A 26,884-nucleotide genomic window follows, 5' to 3' on the forward strand; every position below is an offset into this window, starting at 1 on the left:
AAGAAACATGGGTCAGAGCACCTAATGCCCCAGAAGCACCTGATGCCCCAGAAGCAGCGATGCCCCAGAAACAGTGATCCACTTTAAAATCCATGAGAAAGGCAATCACTGTGAGCAAGAAGCAAATCAGAAATAGAATCTTACTATGGGGACAAGGATCAAAACACAAATACTGAAGAGGTCAGCATTGAGACTGTATTCACATCTGAAACCTCAGAAGTGAATAAGAACTGGTATCAAACACAAAGAGCATTTTTGGAAGAGCTCAAGAGGGATTTTAAAAGCCAAATGAGAGAGGTAGAAGAGAAGTTGGCCAATGATTTTAAAAACATGAAAAAATAATTCACTGAGGAAATAAATAATAAAATTGGGTGAATGGATAAGGACATGCAGAGCCTAACTGGAACAACTGGACAAATGGAAAAGGAAATGCAAAAAAGCAATCTATGAAAAATTAGAATTGGGCATGTAGAAGCTAATGACTCTACGAGACATCAAGAATCAGTCAAACAGAATCTAAAGAGGGAAAAAACAGAAGAAAAAGCAAAATATCTCATGGGAAAAACAACTGACCTGGAAAATAAATCCAGGAGGCAAAAATCTAAGAATTATTGGTCTACCAGAAAACCTTGATGAAGAAAATAACCTGGACAATATCTTCCGTGAAATCATCAAGGAAAACTCCCCTGAAGTCCTAGATCCAGAGAGCAAAATCATCATCAAAAGAATCCACTGCTCACCTCCTGAAAGAGATCCCAAATTGATAACACCAAGGAGTATTGTTGCCAAATTCCAGAACTATCAAGTTGAGGAGAAAATACTGCAAGCAGCCAGAAAGAAACAATTCAAATAACAAGGAACTACAGTCAGGATCACACAGCACCTTGCAGCATCTACATTAAAAGACAGGAGGGATTGGAATATGATAATCCATAAGGCAAAGGAGCTTGGACTACAACCAAGGATCAATTACTCAGCAAAACTGAACATAATATTTCCTGCAAGCAGATGGACATTCAGTGAAATAAGGGATTTCCAGACCTTCCTGGTGAAAAGGCCAGAGCTCTATAGAAAATTTGTTCTTCAAATACAAGACTCAAGAGAGGCATAAAAAGGTAAACAGGGGGAAAAAAACTTGTTATTCAATATAGGCAACTTATTTACATCCCTATGTGGGAGGAGGATACTTATTAGTCTGGTGAATTGTATATTTATTAGGACGTTTAAAATGGATACACACAGATAGAGGGAGTGGGTAAAAATTAACCGATGTGATGACAAAAAACATGATTAAAGGGTACAAAGGGAATGTAACATGAGAAGAGAAAAGGAGGCAGAGAAATGCAAGTTATATTATAGAAAGAGGCACAAAAACATATTAGAGAGAAAGAGAAGAGGGAGATCAGCACAATTTGAGATTTACTCTTATCTGATTTGGTTCAAGGAGGAAACAACATACTCAGTTTAGTATAGAAATTCATCTTGCCCTATAGGCAGTAGGAGGGGAAAGGGGAAAGAAAAGGAAGAGGAGGTTAAAGGGGAGGGAAGAAGTAGTATGGGAAAAGGAAAATAAAAGGGAGAGTGGCTAATAAAAGTGAAGGAAGGTTAAAGGAGGCAGTGGTCAAAGTTATAACTATTGTGGAAGGGAAGGGAGAAGGGAGGAATAAAAGCAAGGGGGGATAGGATGCAGAGAGAAAAAACAGATAGTAATCATAACTGTGAGTGTGAATGGGATTAACTCTCCCATAAAACAGTGGAGGATAGCAGAATGTATTAAAAAACATAATTGAAGAAAATGTTTGTTACAAGAAACACATTTGAAACAGGAGGATACACATAGGTTAAAGGTTAAGGGTTGGAGCAGAATATAATCTCCCTTAGCTGACATAAAAAAAAAGCAGGAGAAGCAATACTAATCTCAGACAAAGCAATAGCAGAAATAGATGTAACCAAAGAGATAAGGAAGAAAGCTATATCCTGCTTGCTAAAAGGCACAATAGACAATGAAGCAATATCATTACTAAACATATGCACCAAATGGTATAGCATCCAAAATCTTAGAGGAGAAGTTAAGGGAGTTACAGGAAGAAATAGACAGCAAAACTATACTAGTGGGGGACCTCAATCTCTCCCTCTCTGAACTTGATTAAACTAACCTCAAAACAAACAAGAAATAAGTTAAGGAGGTGAATAGAACTCTGGATAAGGTACATATGATAGATCTCTGGAGAAAATTGAATAGGGATAGAAAGGAATATACTTTTTTCTCAGTGACATGTGGTGCATATACAAAAGCTGACCATGTGTTGGGGCATAGAAACCTCACAATCCAGTGCAGAAAGGCAGATATAATCAATGAATCATTCTCGGATCATAATGCAATAAAAATTATATTCAATAAAAGGCCATGGAAAGATAGACCAAAAATTAATTGTTAACTAAATAATCTAATTCTAAAGGATGAGTGAGTTAAACAACAAAACATTGAAACAATCAATAACTTCATTTAAGAGATGGACAATAATGAGACAACCTACCAAAATGTATGGAATGCTGTGGAAGTAGTTCTTAGGGGAAGTTTTATATCATTGAATACTTACATGAATAAAAGAGAGAAAGAGGAGATCAATGAATTGGGCATGCAGCTGAAAAACCCAGAAAAAGAATAAATGGAAAATCCCCAAGTAAATGCCAAATTAAAAATACTGAAAACCAAAGGAGAGATTAATAAAATTGAAATTAAGAAAACTATTGAACTAATAAATAAAACTAAGAATGGGTTTTATTTAAAAAAAACAATAAAATTGATAATCCTTTGGTCAACTTGATTTAAAAAAAAGAAAGAAAGAAACCAAATTACCAATATCAAAAATGAAAAGGGTGAACTTACCTCCAAAGAGGAAGAAATTAAAACAACAACTAGAAATTACTTTGCCCAACTGTATGCCCATACATTTGGCAATGTAACTGAGATGGATGAATATTTTTAAAAAAATACAAATTGCCAGATTAATAGAATAGGACTTAAATATTTAAATAACTTATATAACCTCATCTCAGAAAAAGATATCAAACCAGTCATCCGTGAACTCCATAAGAAAAAATCTCCAGGGCCAGATGAATTTACAAGTGAATTCTATCAAATATTTAAAGAACAGTTAAGTCCAATACTATATAGACTATCTGGGAAAATTGGTGGAGTCCTATCAAATTCTTTTTATGATACAAATATGGTTCTGCTATCTAAACCAGGAAGAACCAAAACAGAGAAAGAAAATTATAGACCAATTTCCCTAATGTATGTAGATGAAAATATTTAAATAAGATATTAGCAAAAAGATTATAGCAACTTATCATGAGAATAATGCATTGTGATAAGGTAGGATTTATACTAGGAATGCAGGGCTGATTCAAAATTAGGAAAACTATCAGTATTATTGATCATATTAACAAAAAAGCTAACAGAAAATATATGATTATCTCAATAGATGCAGAAAAAAACTTTTGAGAAAATACAACACCCATTCCTATTGAAACCACAGGAGAGCATAGGAATAAAAGGAGCCTTTCATAAAATAACAAGCAATATCTACCTAAATCCATCAGCAAACATTATATGCAAAGGGGATGAGATAGATACATTTCCAATAAGATGAGAGGTAAAACAAGGATGTCCATCATTATCAACATTGTTATTCATTATGGTAGTAGAAATGTTAGCTTTAGCAATAAGAGAAGAAACAGAAATGGAAGGAATTAGAATATGCAAAGAAGAAACTAAGTTATCACTCTTTGTAGATGATATGCTGATATACTTAGAGAATCCTAGAGAATCAAGTAAAAAATTACTTGAAACAAACAACTTTGGCAAAGCTACAGGTTAGAAAATAAACTCACATAAATCATCTGTATTTCTATATATTACTAAAAATCATCCAACAGCAAGAGATAGGAAGAGAAATCCAACTTAAAGTTATAGTAGACACTACAAAGTATCTGGGAATCTACGTGCCAAAACAAACCCAGGGACTATATGAACACAATTACAAAACACTTTATGCACAAATAAAGTCAGATCTAAGTAAGTGAAAAAATATCAGTTGCTAATGGTTAGGCTGAGCCAATAAAATAAAAATGTCAATTCTACCTAAATTAATTTACCTCTTCAGTGTCATACCAATCAAACTACCAGAAAATTATTTTCTAGCACTAGAAAAAATAATATCAAAATTCACTTGGAAGAATAAAAGTTTCAGAATATCAAAGGAATTAATGAAAAGAAATGGTAGAGAAGGTAGCCTAGCCCTACTAGATCTCAAATTGTATCTTACAAAGCAGTAATCATCAAAACCACTTGGTACTGTCTAAGAAATAGAAGGATAGATCAATGGAAGGTTAGTTACTCAAGACACAGCAGTCAACCAATATAGCAGTCTACTGTCTGATAAACCCAACTACTCCAGCTTCTGGAATAAGAACTCACTGTTTGATAAAAAAGCAAAGAAAGAAACAAACAAACAAAACAAACAAACAAACAAAATAACTGCTGGGAAAACTGGATAATATTGTGCCAGAAACTGGGCATAGACTGATACCTGACACCATACACTAGAATAAAGTCTAAATGGATACATGATCTAGGTATAAAGGCTGATACTATAGACGAATTAGGGTACCAAGGGATAGTGTATTGGTCAGATTTATGAAGAATTGAGAAATTTACAACCAAACAAGAGACAGAGAACATTAAAAAATGTAAAATGGATAATTTTGATTACATTAAATTGAAAAGTGTTTTACATAAACAAAGCCAATGCAATCAAGAGTAGGTGAGAAGCAGAAAACTGGGAAAGAGTTTTTATACCTACTATCTGTGATAAAGGCCTCATTTCTAAACTATACAGAGAACTGAGTCAAATTTATAAGAATACAAGTCATTCTCCAATTGATAAATGGTCAAAGGACATGAACAGGGAATTTTTAGAGGAAGGAATTAAAGCTATCTATAGTCATATAAAAAATGCTCTAAATCACTATTGATTAGAGAGATGTAAACCAAAACAACACTGAGGTACCACACCATACATATCAGATTGGCTGACATGACAAAACTGGAAAATGATAAATGTTGGAGAAGGTGTGATAGAGTTGGAACACTAATTCATTTTTGGCAGAGCTGTGAGCTGATCCAACTATTCTGGAGAGCATTTGGAATTATGCCCAAAGGGTTACAAAAATGGGCATACCCTTTCACCCATCAATATTGCTACTAGGCCTGTATCCCAAAGAGATCATAAAAAAGGGAAAAGGTCCCATATGTACAAAAATATTTAATAGTAGCTCTCTTCATGGTAGACAAAAGTTGAAAATTGGGAGAATGTCCATCAATTAGGGAATGGCTGAACAAGTTGTGGTACATGAATGTGATGGAATACTATTGTTCTATAAGAAATGATGAACAAGAGGACTTCAGAGAGTCCTGGAAAGATTTATATGAACTGATGTTGAGTGAAATGAGCAGAACCAGGAGAACATTATCCACAGTAACCGCCATAATGTGCTAGGACTATTTCTGATAGACTTACCCCTTCACAGCAATGCAAGGACCTAAAACATTCCCAAAGGACTCTTGAGGTAAAATGCCATCCACATCCAGAGAAAGAACTGTGAAATTGGAAAGCAGAATGAAACAGACTGTTTTCTCTTGTGCTATGTTTTGATTTTTTTCATGATTTCTCCCATTCATTTTAATTCATCTATGCAAAATGACTAATGTGAAAATGTGTTTAATAAGAACATATATGTAGAACCCATATAAAATTGCATGCCATCTCAGGGAGGGAGAGGAAAGGGACAGGGAGAAAATTTAAGACTTATGGAAGTGATTGTTGAAAACTGAAAACAAATAAATTAATTTTAAAAATTGTATTAATGGATACAGAATGAATTTATTAGTATTCAAAGAACACATAAATATATGATGTCAACCAAAATGTTAATGAATATGTAACTAAATTAAATAGTATAATTTATAAATCAGTCAGATTCTAAATAGACAACCAGTTATGCTCCTGGATAACTAATAATGAAATATTTCTCCTACCTCTCAGCAAAAATCAGGGGAATATTTTTGGGGAAAGCTGTATACTTTGTCAGACATAGTCATTAAATTGGTCATTTCACTTAACTTATTTTTTCTTCTTTGCTTCTTACATGGGACAATTCAACTGGAGGGTAGAAGCCCTTTTAAAGAGAAATATTTGATTTAATGAGAAAACCATCAACAAAACATTTTGATCTTGAAAGTGTCATAGAAATATTAGTTACTATTTTAGATCAAGAAAACTTTGACTCACAGAAGTCTTTGACATTTTTAATGGAAAATTTGGAGTATTTTAGGGTTAGCACAACTGTTTGTGTTGATATGTAGGAATACGTCTAATATAAATATCTAGGACAGATTTGAAGCATATTTTAAAGACAGTGATTCCTTGTTCTGAACACAGTGCAAGTCATATCAGGAAGTTACAGATAAAGTTGGGGGTTTCCATGGTAACCCACATTCATGAAACTATAAAGATTAATGCCCCTGTAGGCTAAAGGAAGGATATATAAAGAGATAGGTTCTTTAGTCTGTTTGTTCATGACTGATAGCATAATTGTCTTCAGGGCATTCTTGAATATATGAATAGATAACTGTCTTTTTCTTGAAGTCAAGAATCTGGTTCCCAGGTTCACTTTAAAGCATTTGGAAGGCAGGTTTGGTTTGCAATTCAAAGAATAAGTTTCTAAACCCATTCACTTTGATATCAAATAATCATATTCTTTTTATTACCAAGTTTATGGATAATAAAGGCCAAAGAAATGCAACTGAAGAAATGACACAGTCAATATATATTCAGCGATGTCAGTTCCTAATGCAGTGTGATGTTTTAATATAAGAATTTACAAATAAGTAGAAGCAAAGAAGATAAGTCAGTTAAGGACATTCCCTTTGCTGGTGATTCATTGACAGTACTTGCTGTGAAATTGCCCTCTCTTGATTGAAACAGTGTGTGTGGGGGGGGGGGGGGGGGTGGTTAGGGGAGGGGAAATGAAAGACTGGTTCAAACAAAAGTATCTGAATTAGCTTGCTTTATTGGTACGAGTACTTTTGACTCCCATATTACCCCCTTTCAGATTCAAATAGTGTAGGAACTGAGCATCATCAGCAAGAGGAGAGAACTGATTTTTAAACTGCCTTTGCATTCTAAGTTAATGTAAGTTCCTGACGTGAAGGACAAGGCAGGTCCACTTACAATTAAAGAAATGCTTCACCAGCTTGGAGCATTTTCTGTTAATATGTTTTACTTCTACCCAGTATGATCTAGGTGAATCTTGGATGCACTTTGCTATTTAAGCCATCAGTAGAGATGATAAATAATACAGATTCTTGTGGAAAATGACCTCCTGAATGAAAGGAAGTTATAGAAGACTGAACTTATTCAAGGTAATTTTTGCTTGAGGAAGAGCTGACATTGTCTCTGATACTAAAGTGACACTGATGAACTAAGAGAGAAACAAGAGCAAATTGTTGAAGAATTAGAGATAAAAGCAGGTTTCATGTTGGTTACAGGGATGGTCTTAGAGGCAGGAGGAGCTGATTTCAAATCCTTCAAACATTTTCTGCCTGACCCTGGACAAAACACTTAACTTCTCTGTCTTGTTTTAATCATTTCTAAAATGAAGAGATTGGATTCAATGACTTTGAAGGCCCTTTCCAGTTTTAAATCTATGATGTCATGGAAAAAAAAAAACACAGGGATTGGAGAATGGATGGGAAACAAAATGAAATACATGCAATATGTTAAATGGGATTTAAAATTATGAAATGTTTGATTTAATTTCAAGAATATATGCAATTCTTAGCTTTTAAAAACAATACACAGCTACTGATTCTACAATATTTCCATGAAACTTAATGTTCCTTTTCCTCATATTGCTCATATCTATGTCATTATCAGTGTTTAATGACATAGGGATTGTTACGTAGAATAATATAGATCATGAGGCAGTTATAATTACTTTAGCTGACAAATGAAATCCATAAGGCTAAAGTGGTATTTTTTTTAAGAGCTTAGCTTTTTATTTCCCTTTAGTTTTAATAGGAAACATTTAACTTTTATTTACTCCAAAAGTAATGATTTTGTCAGTGGATGATTAGTCTCTTTAGTATCAATGATTGTCTTCTCTAAGGTTCTGGGGGGAAGGAACCATGACATAAAAGATTTGGTAGCATTCATTTATTTATGTAATCTAGTCTATTTACTTGTTTAAAATGCACCTATTCTCCTAGTGTGCTTCTGGACATGTGTAGACAAAATCAAATGCCCTTGCTAATTACTTCTGCTAAATATTCTTAAAAGGAAAATGCCTGACCAGAGCAATGAACCATATTGTCTGGAGGATTCCCCAAATGATTCTGAGGAAACTTGGTTAAAAAGTGAAACAAAATGTAACACCTGTTCTCTAGACCATGGAACTGCATTAATTCCTCTAAGAATCATGGAATTTGGGAGTTGGAAGGGGCAGCAGTGGCCACATCATCAAACCTGTACATGAAATGAATCTCAGGTATATCATGGTCCATAATTGTTCATCCACGCTCTACCTGAATATAACAAAGAAAGTAGAACCGTCTCTTGAATCAACCCATTATACTTCAAGATAGCTCTGTTAGTATGTACTTAATAATTTTCTAAACTGATCTCACTGTAACTTTTACTCCTTTTTGCTACTGCTCTCTAGGTCCATATTGAACAATTCTAATGCTGCCATCACTTGAATGCCTTTCAAGTCCTTAAGGACAGCTGTCACACATTTCCTCTCCTCTATGCCATCCCTCCAAAAAAAAAAAAACAACACTTTTCTCTAGGCTAAGGCTAATTATGCCCCTTTCCGTCCACTAATCCTCATGTGAGCTTGTGCACGTCAAATACCACTTCCACCACTTAAATCTATGGCTTCCATCTAGCTTTCCTGGAATCAATCCTTTGATAGTTGGAAGTATATTAAAACAGTAACTGAAATAAAATTTGCTTCAGAATTTGTATTCTTATTGCTGGCACCTTGGCCCAAATTATCCATCGACTTGGATTTTGGCTCTTTAGCTCACTCTAGCAATAAAGAAACAGTTATTCAATACACATGAGATTAAAGGTAGTGTGGTCTAGTGAACTAGCCTGGGAGCCATGAACATTTGGGTTTAAATCCTACCTTTCACACATACTGACTGTTTGCCGTTAAGTGACTAGGCAAGTCACTTAACTTCTCAGAGTTCTAGGCAATTCTCAGAGACTATAAATTAAAGATAGGGTAGCTAGGTTGCACAATGATATTTATAACCCAACGGGAAAAGCAAATCTGATCAATCTCTAAGGACAGGCCTTCTCCTCTTTTGTCAGTAGCCACAGTTACATATATGTTACACATATAATTATGTAAATTACATATTAAGTTATACACAAGAGGGCAGCTAGGTGGTGCAGTGGATAGAGCACCAGTACAGGAGTCAAGAGGACCTGAGTTCAAATCTCACCTCAGATACTTGATACTCACTAGCTGTGTGACCTTGGGCAAGTCATTTAACCCCAACTGCCTCATCCTGGGTCATCTCCAGTTATCCTGATGAATATCTAATCACTGGATTCAGATGACTCTGGAGAAGAAGTGAGGCTGGTGACCTACATAGCCTTCCTTCACTCAAAATAAAGTCAAGTTCAAATCATGTCATTATTTCTCTGATGGCATGGTCTCCTTTGGCAACAAAGGACAAACACACATATAATACACAACTGACAAAAGAAAAGTAAGGTAAATTTGTCATTAACAACTGAGGAGGGACAGTGAAGACTTCACATCTGAGGTGGTTTTGAGCTAGGTTAGAGGAGGGGAACCTGCTGCTCAAGGCTACATGTGGCCCTTGAGGTCCTCAAGTGGTATCCTTTGAATGAATCCAAACTTCACAGAACAAATTCCATTAATAAAGGATTTGTCCTGTAAAACTAGGACTCAATCAAAAGGTCACACCCAAAGTCTTCAAGTCCCACAGTTTTCCCATCCCTGATCTAGGTGGAATAGGAGCTAGGGATTCTAAGAGTCAGATTATAAGAAGTGAGCAGTAAGGTTATTCCAGACATGAGGGTCAGATAACCTGGGCAAAGGACCAGTGATAAGAGATGAAATATGATCTACAAGGAACAGAAAGTAGGACAGTTACCTTGAACATACCGTGTGTAAAGGGGAATAATGTGTAGAAGATATGGAATGGTTGGTTAGAGCCAGGTCTTGAAGGACTTTAAGTTATCTAAAAGTTTATAACTTATCCTAGGTGAGTCAGAGTAGACCAAGGGCATGGCATGGTCAGACCTATCATTTAGGAATACTACTTTGGCCACAATGTGAAGAACAGATTGGAGGGGGAGAGACAGGATGCAAAGTCCTAATTGGAAGATGTTGCAAGAGGTGATAAAAATCTGAAGTGGCATGGTGGCAATGTGAGTGGAGAGTAGATACAAATGTGAGAGTTGTTGTGAAAGTAATTTTTACAAGATTTGTCAATTGATCACAAATAAGGAGAGGGGAAGAAGTGAAGGAAAATAAGCAATTTTGTATCCTTCCAACGTTGGGAACTTGGGACTCTATAAGAATGCTGTTGCCCTTGATGGAAATACATGGATTAGGATGGGGAATGATCACTTTTGATGTATATGCCTCTTCACTAATATTTTACCTACTAGAATTCCTGCTTTCCTAGTCATTCCTGATTTTGGAGAAATTTGTGGTTCTTAGTATTATTCATAGCCCTTGTCTTGTATATACATGTACCATTTCTGCAAAATTTGAAGCCATTTGAATGAGGAAAAAGAAACCTGTTTCAAGGTAGTAAAATATATGTAATACTTAACTGTTGAACATTATATGCACATAAAATCACTTTACATAGGAAAAGTAAAAATATATTCCATGATATTTAATTTGCTCATGACTTGTCCTAAATAGTGTTTTAAGTCTTTAATCAAAATATTTCACTGCCAAGATAGCTTATAAATACATGACATTCTCACTCACTAGGAACTCCAAACTGTGAGCCCCTCAAATCAAAATCAACTAATGTTCATAAAACAGTCGTTTAGTACTTGACAAGGTAAACACCTGAATTCTAAATGTAAGATTCTATTTATTTTTCCTGCACATTCAGGGGAAAGAGTTATTGAAAGCATTTATCCTGCTTAATATTATAATAATGGGAATGTTTATAAGGAAAAGGAAACTAAGGAAGGTTTACAAGTGTAAATTCAACCTTTCTTGGCTTCTAAAAGAAAGCATTTCCAATCAACTTAATCTGAATTAGTCTTTCTCTCATGATCACGTCATATTTCACCTGGGATATGGAAAGTGAACAAATAATCCTTGGGAGAGTATAAGCAGATTTCTGCAAATAAGTCAGAATACTAGAAAGAAAGGAAATCTGGAGTTAGAAGAGTGGAAGTCACTTTGCCTATCTGGGCCACAGTTATCTCACCTAGGAGATAAAGAGATTAAACTAAATGATCTTTAATGTACTCTACAGCTTGAAAGCTCAAAATCCAATGAACCCCAAGACCCAAGAATGTTCTTTGCTACTTTTTAAAAGCAACATCTCTACCACCCTCCTACCTTCTGACTTTTTAGCTACAGCACAAACAAACACTTCTTCCCTTAATTCTACTGAAGCAAGATCAGAGTTAAAAATCTTTGTTGTAAAATAAAGGGAAATGTCAAGATAGAAGACAATAGGGCACAATGCATAGGATGCTAAAATATATAGGAGCACCAATGACATTGAATTTAACCCTTCTCACACCAGTCAGAAAGGCTTCATTAAACCTTATTTCCCCCCACCACCCACACCCGACCCTCAAACATTCTCCAGTTTACCTTTTGTTCCTTGTTGAAATCTACTGGGTAAATAATAGGTAAATATGAACAAGTCAGTCCACATCATTTGTGAGAATGTTCAGTTATCTAAAGACCTTAACCATAACAAGAAGTTCTCAGTAAAAAAGTATTTATTAAGCATTGGTCGTGACCCAAGCTCTTTTACTAAGAGGTAGGAACACAAAGAAAGACAAAAAAACACTGTCCTTGACTTCAAGGAATTTTAATTCTAATGAGTGAAATAACAAGTAAATAGCTAAATACAAGTTATATGCAGAGTAGATGGAAGGTTATCTCAGAGGAAAAGCCAGAGAAACCATGAAAACACCTCCTCTAGAAGACCGACTTTGTGGTAAGTCTTAAAGGAAGTCAGGATTGAAAAGGAAGAGTCTTCTACATTTGTTTGAACAGAAAATGGAGTATCTGTGTGAGAAACAGCAAGTGTAGCTGGACTGCAAAGTCCAAATATGGAGTGCATATATAAAGGAGTGAACTTCAAAACCTGAAGTGAGGTCAGGTCATAAAGAGTTTTAAATTGCATAAAAAAGATTTTACATTTCATCCTTGTGACTAGGTAGCCACTGGAATCTAGAAGGGAGACCACCATCAGAAGAGGGTTCTAGGAAAATAACTGATTGGGTTAGGGGCTGACTAGAGATAGGGAGATTAGTTAGAAAGAAGTAAGAGATGATGAATGCCTTGTACATATTGGAGTGACTGCATGAGTGGAGAGAAGGATATAAATATGACAGATTTGTGAAGGTAGAAACAATATGATTTTTTTCATCATTTATTTGTTTTTTATTCAGTATTTCGGGTTAGTATAACACTTGAGGAATCGGTTGTATTGCTGTACACATGCAGATCTTTTTATATAATATGGAAATTTACAACTATTGATATATATATGTGTGTGTATATATATATATATGTATATATATATATATATATATATATGTATATATATATATATATATATATATACATATATATATATAGGCAGACAAAATCAGGTCCTCTAGAAAGATGATACATGGGGGCCATGCTGTAGAGCCATGCCCTAGTGGAGGGGAGCACAAAGGTAATCAATGCATCAGTAAAGAATTACTACTGTATGGTGTTTTGTATCCAGGAGTGTTGTCTTCTGGACCTAAGGGAACCTTTAGCGCCGACATACAGAGCAGGTAGTTTATACACCTGTGGGGCACTGACTTTGCTTGACACTAACCACTGAGACTACACAAGTTATATCCAGCATCACATGCTAACTACAATAGGGTTCTATTCCCCATTTCTAACTTTAGGAAGAAACTAGAGTGCATTCACAGGTTTTACATTTCTGGTGTTTAGTCACTAATCAGAGGAAAGATTTGGTCTATTTGAAAAGCAGATTATACATAACCCCTCAACCCCTGTCATTTCTTTATGGCAGAACATTCAAAGGTTTTAAAGTTGCAGCTCCTTCTAGATTCCCCAAAGAGTATCTGTGCTCTTCTTTAAATGACTCTCCTCATCCAGATTCAGGTTGACCTTCACCACATCTGAAATGCCATTCTGCCCCAAGACACATGGGACACTAAGGAAGACATCCTTATTGATGCCATATAGGCCCTTAATCATGGTGGAAATTGAATTCAATCTCCTAAGATTCTTCATAATGCTTTCTGCCAGATGAGTCACAGACAAGCCAATGGTCCAGGAAGTGTAGCCCCTCAGTTTGATTACCTCATAAGCACTTTCAGCCACCTGTTTATCTTTCAAATTCTCTGCATCAGCATCAGTTCCCAAAGAAGGATGAAGGTTCTTTAGAGACACACCGGCAAGATTCACACCACTCCACACAGGAACACTGGAGTCTCCATGTTCTCCAAGGACCCATCCATGACAACTTAAAGAATGGTCACCAAGTCTCTCCCCCATTAGGTAATGGAAATGGGCAGATTCCAGATTGCAACCACTTCCAACAACACGGTTTTCAGAAAAGCCACTTAGCTTCCATGACATATATGTCAGAATATCCACTGGATTGGAAACAATAAGCAGCGTGTAATAGGGCTATATTAAACAATATTGGGAATGATGAATTTAAAGATATTCACATTACACTGGACCAAATTAAGACAACTTTCTCCTTCCTGTTGATGTGTCCCAGCTGTAACAATGACCAGCTTTGAATTTGCAGTCACACTGTAGTCTTTGCCAGAAACAATTTTTGGTGTTTTGAAGAAAAGGCTGCCATGTTGGAGATCCATCATCTCTCCTTTTAGTTTGTCTTCTATTACATCAACTAGGGCAAGAACATCAGCAAATTCCTTTGTTAAGATACTAATGACATGTGCCATGCCAACTGCACCAACTCCAGCAACAGTGATCTTGTTCTGCAGAACCTGGTCTTCCTTTAGGACATTCAATATAAGCTTATCCTTGACAGTTGATGACATTTTGGAGGGTATGTGGGGGCATAGTTGGTCAGGCTGTGAAAGTTCTGAGTTAGAAGCTTCCAAGCTTACACCAACAATATGATTTGAAAAAGTAGATAGGGCATGGGGTCAGGAGAAAGACAGAACTCAGTTCAAATCCAGCCTCAGAGGCTCATTAGCTATGTGATCTTGGGCATGTCACTGAACCTATTTGCCTCAATTTATTCAACCACAAAATGTGGATAATAATAATAATAATAATAAATGTGGTTGCTGTGAGGTTCAGATGAGATAATATTTGTAAAACATTAAGCACAGAGCCTGGTGCATTGTACTACAGAAATGCTTCTCTTTTTTTTTTCTTTTCCTTTCTTCTCCTCCTTCTCTGCCTATATGTGTGTGTATGTATGCATGTATATATACACATATACACAAATAATTGATGTGTATATATGTGTATGTACATACATGCATGCATATGTGTATGCATATACATATAAACATTGGTCTACTGTAGAATGCCCTTGAGAGAACATCTCACGAAGAATGACCTCAAGACAGAGAATTGTCTTACAAGATTTTGTAGAGATAGGAAAGAAGATATATATCTTTGTAGTTAGTGATGTTGCTATCCACCTTCATTGATATATATATATAAACATATATGTACATATATACACAGATGTATATATAATTTCTTTCAAAAAATAAAAACTGATTTTATTTCCCTCCTATAACCTCCAAATTGAAAGAAAAAAAGAGAAAAAAACCTCCCTGAAAAAAACGTTTGTCATAAAGCAAAGCAAATTTCCACAATGGCCATGTCTAAAAATATGTGTATTATGCTGCATCTTGAGTACATCACCTCTTTATCATGTGGTGGGCAGCATTGTTCATCATCTAGATCCTCTGGAATCATTGCTAGTCATTGTGTTTATCAAAATTATTGTCTTTCTGTTTTTACAGTATTGTTATTGTATGAATTTTTTTCTCCTTGATGGCTAACCTCTCAATTTCTAAACTACTTGCTACAACAGAAAAGATCTCATAACAATTTTTACGTATAAAGTTCCTCTAAATCTTTATTATCTTTGGAATATGTACCTAGTAGTGGTAGTTCTGGGTCAAATATTATGTACAAGTTAATGATTTCAGAGGAATAGTTCCAATTTTTCTTCCCAGAATATATAGGCCAATAAAAATTACATATGTGTGTACATGTATGTATGTATGTACACAAACATGTTTTGTGGATATTTTAAAACCATAGAAATAATAAATTTTATGTGTATTATTCTTTAAGGAAATATTAATATAAAGTGTATAGAGGTATAATAAAAACATCAGACTTGGAGTTAGATAACATGGGTTTAAGCTCTAGCTCTGCTTCTACAACTCTAGGTACATCAACTCTCCTCTTTGGGCCTCGGTTCTTTATCTATAGTTTGAGAGTTCTTGATTAGATGAGCTCTAAGGTCTCATTCATCTCTGAATCTATGATTGTATTATTTGATGAAATGAAAGTATAAGAAATAGTTATACTTCAGTAATTGGGGAACATAAAATGTATTATGTATAATTGACTTGCTTATAACATTATCATTGTGGTATATTAAATTTAAAAGTATAGTTTATTCAGACTATGATTACAAATTTGCTAATTGAACTTGCTTTGAGACGTTTTTATTCTTTTGTTAAAAATGGAACCTCAAGCTGCTGAACTTTAAGGAATCTGACATCTCATTTTTGCCTGATTATGAGAAGGAGGGGGAGAAGGATATGTGCAGAAGAAACAACTAACTGCATATGGGTTGTGAAAAAATATTTTTTTTTCATCTGGACTTAATGTCTTTGATGGTGTCAAGCAAATATTGTAGATTATTCATTTTAAAGAAATTGACTATAAAAGGTAACCCTACAGGAAGAGAAAAGTCATTGAATGTGATTTTGCTATGTGGAGCTTTTAAAAATCAAATTTTCAAAGTAGTTCACAAGTCAAGAAGGCCCTGAATCTTCCTTCTTTCTTTTGTGAAAATGTCAAAGTGAATTTGTGGGGGAAAAAACACATTGATCTTGCATTTGAAACTTTTATGATACTGTGCTCCTTTTCCTTAGCTTACACAGCTCTAAATTTCTGAGATTATAGCAGGCTATACTAATATTTTTCTGTGGATCCTGTTCCTAACTGCTTAATGCTATAGATCTCTCAGATTCTATTCTCATCTCTTTTTGTTCTTCCTTCTCTACATTTATATCTTTGGTAGTTTTATTCATTCCAACTCTCTCAATTCCTAAAACTATACCGTTGACATCTGCTTTTGACAAACTCCAGGTCCTCATTTTCAGTTACTTCTTGTAACTTAAATTTAGATGCACAAGAAATGCCCCAAATCCAGCCTATGGAAAGCTCAAACTTTTATCTTTGTAGTTCAAACCTCTCCTCTTTATTTCTTTGAGTAATGCTATCACCACTACTGATGCTGATACTTTAGCCTGAAATGGCTCTCTATACATATACTACTCCATTACTACTGCTGAATTTTTACCTAGCCTTCATTCAAGGGAATTCTTAAGGTCTATTTGTTGTGTAACATGGTATTTGCATGTGTATATATAAAAAATATTTTGTAAACAACAAGGCATGTGAAAACAAGGTGAAGGATTTGAGAAGGATTATCAATTAATCAGCACTCTGCCCCTCCTTGAACTCCTTGCCTCTATATAGGGTTAACTTCGCACTCATGCCACTTAAACTTCTTCTAGATTCAAGTTCTAGAATAAGGCCTAAGCATCAATTTCATGGTTGAGGAAACCAATGAAATTAATAAAAACATGGGATGTCAAAATCAGCAGTCCAATAGTGGAAACTGTAGTGGATCTCAATCTGTCCCTTAGCCCCAAATGTGAAGTTTCATTCTGTTCATTCTTCTGTGCCTGCTGAACATCAAAGGAAGAAATTGGCATTTTTCACTTCCTTAATATTAGCTTTTCCTTTTCCACCTCCATAAACACAGATTAGAAGTAAAGGTGCACTGGGATGGAGGAAATAAGAAAGAGAACAATTGTTAGACAAGCAAACGATGGGGCAGGCAGAGAAGGTGATAGCTGTCCCTCTGGCCATGGATCAGTCTTGGGCTGGGTACTGCAATTTTCTACTTGTCTCAGATGCCATTGGAAGTTTGGCCACTACAATCATTGCTTCATTTTACAAGACAGACATGATCACTTCCCAAATAATGTCTTCTAACTTGTACTTACCAAGGGAAGCTTTTCTACTCATTTCTGGAATCAAGAATGAGAGCCATTTACATGAGCATGATTATGCTAGTTATCCTCTCCCTGTGGTTACCAGGTTTCCTTGTCTTTTACTCCTGTCTCTTTTAACACCGATGTGCTGTGTGTTTCATTCTGGACCACTCTGTCACAGAAACCAACTGAAGATGTCCCAGTACTGCCCATGGCTAGAGAAATAACCTAAAACTCAGGGTCATACTCCCATAGCAAAGGCAAGCACTACACATGAATCATGGAGTTGGACTAAAACAGGAATAAAGGAAAATGATTCTTAAATATTTGATACTCATTCTTAAAATATTCAATCTTAAGCCAAATTTTTTCAATATTTTTATATTTTAAAGAAAAATTTCTCAAACAGTATTTAGTCCCAAATATTATATATGTACATATATAAATATGATATATAGATAGAGGCATATAGATAGATATATATATGTTTATATAGTTGCATATATGTGAGTATGTATAGCCCAATAATATTAAATCTAGATTTCAAGTTACAAAATGTTTGTACTGTCAAATGATTTCTTTGAGTGTGTAACATTTGTAGTAATGACAAACTTTATATTTATTGAACAATTAAAATATAATTAATATTTATGTGCTTTTGTTTAGAAGTTATAATGTTCTATCATTTTGCTTAGTTTATTAACACAGTTTTTTATTGCAGAGTATCAGATTATGAGGGCTGGAAGGGATCTCAAAGCCTCTCTAATGCAACATTTTTAAAGAGAGGGGGAAATATAAGAAAGGAATAATGGAAAGAACAGAGAAAGAAGGTGAGTTTAGGGAGAAAAAAGAAAGGGTAGGAAGGAGAGGGTAAAGAAAGGGGAGGAGGAAGAGAGAGGAAAAAAAGAGGCTCAATGGCATGGTGTAATAGAAACAACATAGAATCAGGAACTGAAGTTTGGATTCTAACCATGACTAATTAGATGAATGATCTTGGTCAAGGTATTTCATCTCTCTAGACCTGATCTTTTTGTGTTTAAAAAAAGAAATTTCGCTTATACAATTTCTAAAGACCATTCTGGTACTAACATTCTATGTATGGCATTCCGTATCTTCAGCTGAAGAATTTTTGAGCTTCAAAACCTCTTCCTCACCAAGTACATTCATTAAAGCTCAAGGGCTTCACTTATAGTTGCAGATTACATTCAAGTATTTTAGACAACATTTTAAGAAATTATTTATAATGTTTTCTAACCCCAAACAGACCTACCGTATTTCTAAACAGAAAATTTATTGTGATAATGTTCTATTTCTTCATAGAATCAAAGCTCATACATATAGATATAACTGTATAATCAAAATATATTGCAAGTATGTACATTTTTAGTGTGTCTATTTTTTAATGCCTGGAATAAAATACAATATCAAATCTAGGAATGTTTTCTTGTTTCTTCCCTCACTCTTAGGCTATCCTTCCTCATACTGTCAACATATTTACTTCCAGAATCACCCTTCTGACTCTGCTTTATCATTGCCACCATTTTTCCACATCTAACATGGGCCTGGAAAGTTCTTAGCTAAGTTCATTAGAACTGTCTCTTAAATGATGAAAAAAAAAGTTTTTAGTGAGGATCAGAAAGAAACTTTAATAAGGAAAGCATAATTATTTCAAGCTATCTTTTCAGTTGCTCAAACCATTTTTACTACTTCCAAGTTGTCAGCTACCTAGATGGTTACAGAATACATAACATCTTTTAAAAAGGAAGTGTTATTACTGCAATTCCTTATAGTTAGATAAGGATTTATAAATTCAGGATTCAAGATTTCAGGGGCATGAATATTCTTTCTATGCATGTCTTAAATAGTTTTGTGAGTTGCTGTAGCCCCAAAATTTATGAGGTTATGACTGTCAATCTCTTGATAATTGATTTTCACTTAACTCAGTTGATCTCCAGTAAATATGGTCCATTTCTGGGCCAATAGTTTAAGCCTGTCAGAACCCTCTCTATTAGTATAACCATTAGTAACCCAGAGTCACCCCCAAGCAATTATGAAACATCAGATTTGGACATCAGCTGAGCTTCATAAACTCTCCAGCCAACACCATTAACATCATTATCATCAAAACACTGAGTATGAAATAATATGAGTAAATGTTTGCTCATTTAAAAAGTTTGGCTGGTTGTTTAATTTCCAAAGATAAAAATAATTCTCATTTCTGCTTCAAGGGCCAGCCTAAATCAAATGAAGACCAATAAATAAAGATCAATTGAAAAAAAACATAACAGTAAAAGAATAATTGCCCTCAAATCACTTAGTAGTCAGTAGCAAGAGCTACAAATTAATGAAATGACATGTAAAAGAATAGGCAAAAGGGGGGATGTGTATAGCCTGCTGTTAGAGAAAGAACAAAAAATTGGTTCATTCAATCAGCACTTGTTAGGACAGAAGATGAAATCAAATGACTGATGAAGTAAGATCACTAAGAAAGTGTATCTATGTTGAGCAGATTGGATGGCAAAGTTTAGATCAAAAACATACTGATGAGCAAAAAGCTGAAGCTAATGAAGTGATTTTCTTATAATGTAGCACTGATTATTTCATTCTATTTCTCAAGAAGCTCCAGAGGCTCCCCTTTGCTTTTTGAATGAAATACCAACCACCCCATCAGGCATTTTGTTCTCTAGTCCATTTTTAACTTGTGGATTACCTGCCATTGCTTCTTCTTATGAACGCTAATCACCAGCCTCATATAAAGCATTGGATCATCTGCTTCCACATTTTTGAATGGACAAAGGTGTCCCCTGCCTAGAACACTCCCTCTCATCACCTCTGCCTCTCAGGAGAGCTAGGTTCCTTCAAGGTTCATATCAACTGCACCTCTTTCAAAAAAATTCTTACTTATTCCTTCTGTTTCTCTATGTGAATCACTTTGCATTTTACTTGTCTGGATATCTCTCTAATTAAATATTAGACCTGTGAGAGTTTTCCAGTCTTTTAACTTTTGTGATTTCCCGGAATCTAGTATAATGCCCTACACATATTAGGTCACTAATAAATGCTTGCTTATTTGATAATCATTGTCTGGAGGTGGTTTTGCCAGCAAAGAACAAAGAATGATGAGTCTTACCCCCTATAAGGCTTTCTAGACAGCACCATTAATGGACACCTTTTTTAAGAGCACTAGCCAATCCAAGTTTATAGAAGTTTATTGCCTGAGCATTGACCACTAGTTCATTTTTGCCCCTGGCCATTGCCAACTACTAAACTATCCTCTCTAAGATGTACAATTGTGGCAAGTGTTGGTGATCGGACTGCCACTATTTCATGAAATCATGCAAAATTCAAATATCAAAATGAGACTATACAAAGAGTTAGAATTGAATGGAGTTCACAAAGCAATTCCTGGCTTCAAGGATAACTTTCATGAAATCCTTCTAATACATATTAGCTAAGTGATAACTTCTCAGTGGCTCAAGCAAGAGAACTGTTAATAGTACCAGTGGAGGGAGTTTCCAGACCAAGAGTTCTTCACATTAATAAAATCAGACTCTAGATCACATCTACAAAACAGAACATTCACATATACATATCACATGTGTGCATGCATCTATACATATGTATAAAAATGTAAACAAGAAGATTGAGAAAGAAAGAACACCTCAGAGATCCACACCTATCACAATTTTCACTAAAAAGCGAAAGAAAAATAGAGAGGTAAAGCATTACCCATTTTTCTTGTCATCCTACTGCTGAATTTTGCCTTATGTCCAATGTCCATTGACATCTTGTTAATTTGCATGCTTGGATTAATTTTAAATCCATGGCTTTTGATGTACCCTATTATAGTGGAGAGGGAAAAAATTAGGGAGGCTACAGGTCCATCCTTTTCCACAAGAGCATATCTCCCTATAAAAGTAAATTTGATTTTATGTCATGTGGAATATACAAGTTCTGACTACTTATCTGGTATGTAACGGAACAGACCAAGAACAATAATGATGGATAAGGCAAAAATTGATATGACTCACAGCTGGGCAGAAGAGCATGAAAATACTCTCCTGAGATGTGTATAACTACCATGTCTTCCATCAGACAGAATTGCTTATGTTCATCATTACACAGTCATGTTGACAGCAGGGAAAGAAAAAAAGGATGTTTTTAGCAAATCCTTTCAAATTTAGAGAAATTCCATTTAAATTTAAACTATTAAATTGAAGTAATAATTGTTAAAATGCACACATATATACATGCAAACGAATAACAACCCATCAGTGTATACATTTCTGCACTCACCTATGTCCACTAAATTGAATAGTTGAGGACCAAGCTGATTGAGAAATGAAAATCAATTTGCCTTGCCTAATGGTTTATGAAGGAGGCAAATACTGGGGTTTGTCAACCCCTAGCCCTGCCAGTAACTTAGAAGAAGAAATAACAGACTACAGCTTCACTGCTGACATTCTGAACTGAGGAAGAAACTGGGCAACTGGAATTTAATAGGGATAAGTGAACTTTGCATAATGAACATTAAATATTAATTGTAGCCATGCAGCAAAGGCACATAATGCAAGCGAGGTATAGTAGCATAATTAAATGAATTATAATAGATTTTTCTTTCAAACTTGAGTTCTTAGATCAAGCAAATGGAATTCCAAAAGTGTCTAGTTAAACACAAATCTGGTATGTGTTAAGTCCTATAATAATTAATTCCTGTCTAGAGTACTAATTTGTATTTGTATTAATTATGTATGGTCAAAATACGTTAGTACTAATAATGGACCAAATTACATGATGGAATGAAATGAGACAGATTTTCTTTCTCACATATTTTCCTCCTCATCATATACCTGTGTATGTATCTATGTATATATATACATACACATACATTCATGCATATACACATACATGTGTTTATAAATTTTATATAACATTATGTTTGTTCATATATATTTGCTTTTGAAATAGTAACAATTTCTTTTTTAAGATAAATTAGTTAAGCTAGAACAGGTAGTTTACCTGAGTGTCAGTATTGGAATAGTGGAAAACACTGAATTGGAAATAAGGCTGGCTTTAGTCTTGATATGCCTCCATGAAAGTCCTATTTTGATGCCTTGTCTAAAAATGGAAGTCATTTTATATTCTTTAAGGATGCGCCAGAGGACAATCTGACACATCTTGCCAAGCAATAATAGTTTTATATACAAACCTCATGAAGGAAATTTTGTCAGATATTTGAGAATTAGTTGAGCTAAGTTAAAGAAGATTCATCGCTAAACTGACCACAGGTTGATTAATTCTGGGGACATAATAACTCTTCATGACCACCTACTAATTTGTAGGAAGGTTGGAATCTGTGACAGTCAAGATAATACCTATACCAATTAAAGTGCAAATCATTAAGATAATGAAGTATGTGGTTCATTACCTATTAGCCCCTAGACAACCCATGTCACCTCTCTGTACCTCCACTTCCTCAAGTACCAACCCCATCAGGCTATTGTTCTATATTTATCCACTTCACTGCTAAATTCTGAGAAAGATTAATCTATTCTTGCTGTGTTCATCCCCTCACTACCCATTCACCACTCAGGATACTGAAATCTGCCTGCCTTCATCACTCTACTGAAAATGATCTTTCCATATTCACCCATGACCTTTTAACTGACTTGTCTTTTGGTACTGCTGATCAATGCTTTCTTCTATTATTGTGCTCTCTTCCACTGATACCTTAGCATTATATTCTCTTGGTTCTCCTACTTTCAGACTACTGTTTTTTAAACTTATTTTTGGTTAAGTCTTGTTCAATATTTTTTATTTTGGCATTCTAAGTATTTACATAACTTAAGAATTAGAATTACCACAGTACATGGTATCTCATCCCTCTTTTCCTTTTCCTTTCTACAGTGTTCAACATTGTTACTTATATTCTCCTTCTTTATTGTTTTTTCCCATTTATTTGACACTATTCTCCCTTAGTACTCTTACTAGAATGTTTCTTACTGGTCTTTTTTTTTTCTTTTTGTCATCTTCCTTCCTCTCTTATCAAATGATAATGTTCCTTGACTGTACTCAGTTCTCTTCTCTTGCTAGACTCTCTTTGGAAAATGATCCAGTCTCATAGACTCACCTATTCACTTCTTTTGTAGATGACTATTTGCGTTGATTTATCAATTTATCCTGTTTCTCTGTCTCTGTCTCTCTGTCTCTGTCTCTGTCTCTCTCTCTCTGTCTCTCTCTCTCTCTGTCTCTGTCTCTCTCTCTGTCTCTCTCTCTGTCTCTCTCTCTGTCTCTCTCTCTGTCTCTCTCTGTCTCTGTCTCTGTCTGTCTGTCTGTCTCTCTCTCTCCTTCCCTCTCCCTCTGTCTCTCTCTCTGTCTCTTTGTTTCTCTGTCTCTCTGTTTCTGTCTCTGTCTCTGTCTCTCTGTCTCTGTCTCTCTCTCTGTCTCTCTGTTTCTGTCTCTGTCTCTCTGTCTCTGTCTCTGTCTGTCTCTGTCTCTGTCTCTGTCTCTCTGTCTCTCTCTCTCTCTGTCTCTCTCTCTCTCTGTCTCTCTCTCTCTCTCTCTCTCTCTCTCTCTTCTTACATTCCCAACTCCCAAATATCTATCTCCAGCAGAATGCTCCAGTGGTATCTCCCATTCAACATGTCCAAAAACAGATGTTTATATCTTTTATTCTGAATTTTTTCATTTTTGTTGACATCAACACCATTTTCTGTCATCCAAACTTAAAAACTTAGAGTAACCTAATCCTTTGCTCACCCCTTTAATAGATTCATTTACCAAGCTTAATTTTTCTACCTGGGAAAAATCATGCACCTCTATCCTAGTTTTCCATTACAATCAAGCTGGTTTAGGTTACCGCTTACCCTCACTTGGAATACCATAAAAACTTCCTAACTGTTCTATCACCCTCCAGTTTCACCCCTTTTGAATGGATCCTTCACACAGCTACCAAAAGAATCTCCATAGTGCACACTTCTCACTCTTTCATTCCTATATTTAAAAACACTTGCCAGGGTTCCTCATTTTCCCTCTCCTCCCTTCAAATTTGAAGGTTTTTTAATTAGGAAGGAACGTATGCATTGCCATGGAAGCTTTTCTGCAACATTTTGGAGCATGAGCAAAAATTTAAATATTGGAAAACAGTCCCAGCTAATTGGTTGATTTTTGTCCCTTGTTCTTGAAGAAGACCAAAATGACATATAGAAGAATCAAGTTTCAATGTGTTCTACTGTGGCTGATCATACCAGTATAAGCTCCAAATGCTCTACCACAGGTCAAGTACAAATAGTCTGTGTGAAATTTGGGGTGGATACTCTAAAGTTGTGCATCCTGTTTTCCTTTGATCTGTTTCATTTCTGCTTTACTCATAAAGCACAGCACCTTGTCTGATGTGGGCACATGCTAAGTGGTCCTGTGACTGTGTCTCTCATGTCACACAATCAATTCCAAATTTCTTAAGAGAGACCTTGAGAGTGTCCTTGTATCACTTCTTCTGACCACCATGTGAATGGTTGCCTTGGGTGAGTTCTTCACAAAATAGTCTTTTTTGGTAAGTGTACATTTTGCATTTGAACAATGTGACCAGTCCATTGGAGTTGTGCTCTCTGAAGTAGAATCTGAATGCTTGGCAATTTAATTCGAGTAAGGACCTCACTGTCTGGTACCTTATCCCATCAAGCGATCTTCAGAATCTTCCTAAGAAAATTCAAATGGAATTGCTTAGTTTTGTGGCGCTGGCATATAACAATGAGGTCAGCACAATGACTCTATAGACCTTCAGTTTGATAGTCTCTTCTCTCCCATACTTTCCTTCGGAGCCTTCCAAGCACAGCTAGCTCTGGTATAAACATTATCAATATGTACATTCCTGGAAAATATACTACCAAGGTAATATTTCAGTATCAAAATCAACCTGTAGCTAAAAATTAGAGGTTAAAGTTATTATCCCATATCCTTTATGTTGTAATTTGCATTATGATCTCAGGGTTAGAATCATTAACCAAATACAAAATCAATGACAGAGAGAGAGAGAAAGAGAGAGAGAGAGAGAGAGAGAGAGAAGAGAAGAGAAGAGAAGAGAAGAGAAGAGAAGAGAAGAGAAGAGAAGAGAAGAGAAGAGAAGAGAAGAGAAGAGAAGAGAAGCAAAAAGAACCCAACTTGCCATTTGAAACAATAGTCACAGTGTGATTTATTCTCCTAAGAAAGTTTTCATTTCATTGAATACTTTTAGTAAAGCTCCTCAATCCAGGTTAAACATTTAACACTCTCTTCTTCAAACCCCAAAGAAGAACGCAGGAATGCTTCTTGGCATTTCTATTTCTTTTTGTAAGAAAATATTTTGACAGGGAACACAAAAACAGCTTTGTGAGAAGTCTGGAAACATCATTTGCTGCCTAACAAAGGCATTAACCAAAGTGGGACCTCATTAAGCAGACGGTAGAAAGTCTGAGTGAGATGGAAGAGAAAAGAACCTCAAAAGATGTGACCTCCCAGTTCATAGGCCAGCCTGTTGAGGGTCCTTCTTCCTCCAGGGGAAAGAGTTTTCTTATGTTGGTAATGGACTAGGAGGACAGGCAGGAAGTTGCTTTGCTCTGGCATAATGAAACATTGTTTCATTATGAAAACCTAGGGGATTGTGAATGATGAAGTGGTAGACAAACCAGATGTCTAGAAAAGAGAAAAGGGCACTCAAGAGGCAAACCATCCTTTTTCATTCTCTTTCCTTCCTCTATCCTTTTCTCCCTCCCCTCCCTCTTTCATTCCTTTCTTTCTTCCTTCTTTCCTTTCTACTCTGCCTCCCTCCTTACTTCTCCTTTTTTTCCCACATTTTTACCCTCCTTTCTTCTATCCTTTCTTTTCTTCTTTCCTCCTTTCCTTCCTTCTTCTCTCTTTTCTTTCCTTCCTTTACTTATTTCCTTCTACCATCCTTTCCTTCCTACCTTCCTAGCTTTTTCCTACCTCTCTCTTTTCTTTCCTTCCTTGTTCCTTCCTCCATTGCTCCTTCTTTTTTCTTCCTTCTTTTCCTTCTTCTTTCCTTCCATCTGTCCTCCTCCTTTTTCAACTTTCTCTTTTTAAATGTATTTAGTATTTTATTTTCCCCAATTACATGTAAATAAATTTAAAAAAATTTTTTTTTTGAAGTTTGAGTTCCAAATTCCTTCCCTTCCTCCCTAACCACCTCCTTTATGATAAAGCAAGCAATTCAATATAGGTTAAACATGTGTAGTCATGCAAAACATATTTTCATATTAGTCATG

General features: G+C 35.4%; 1 pseudogene; it reads right to left on the reverse strand.

Annotated features, from left to right (window-relative positions):
- Positions 1-13,404: 13,404 nt before the first annotated feature.
- On the reverse strand, positions 13,405-17,837 carry LOC140507905 (L-lactate dehydrogenase A chain pseudogene; annotated as a pseudogene).
- Positions 17,838-26,884: the final 9,047 nt, after the last annotated feature.

The sequence above is a fragment of the Notamacropus eugenii genome, chromosome 5, assembly GCF_028372415.1.
Source record: "Notamacropus eugenii isolate mMacEug1 chromosome 5, mMacEug1.pri_v2, whole genome shotgun sequence".
In the NCBI taxonomy this organism is placed as follows: Eukaryota; Metazoa; Chordata; class Mammalia; order Diprotodontia; family Macropodidae; genus Notamacropus; species Notamacropus eugenii.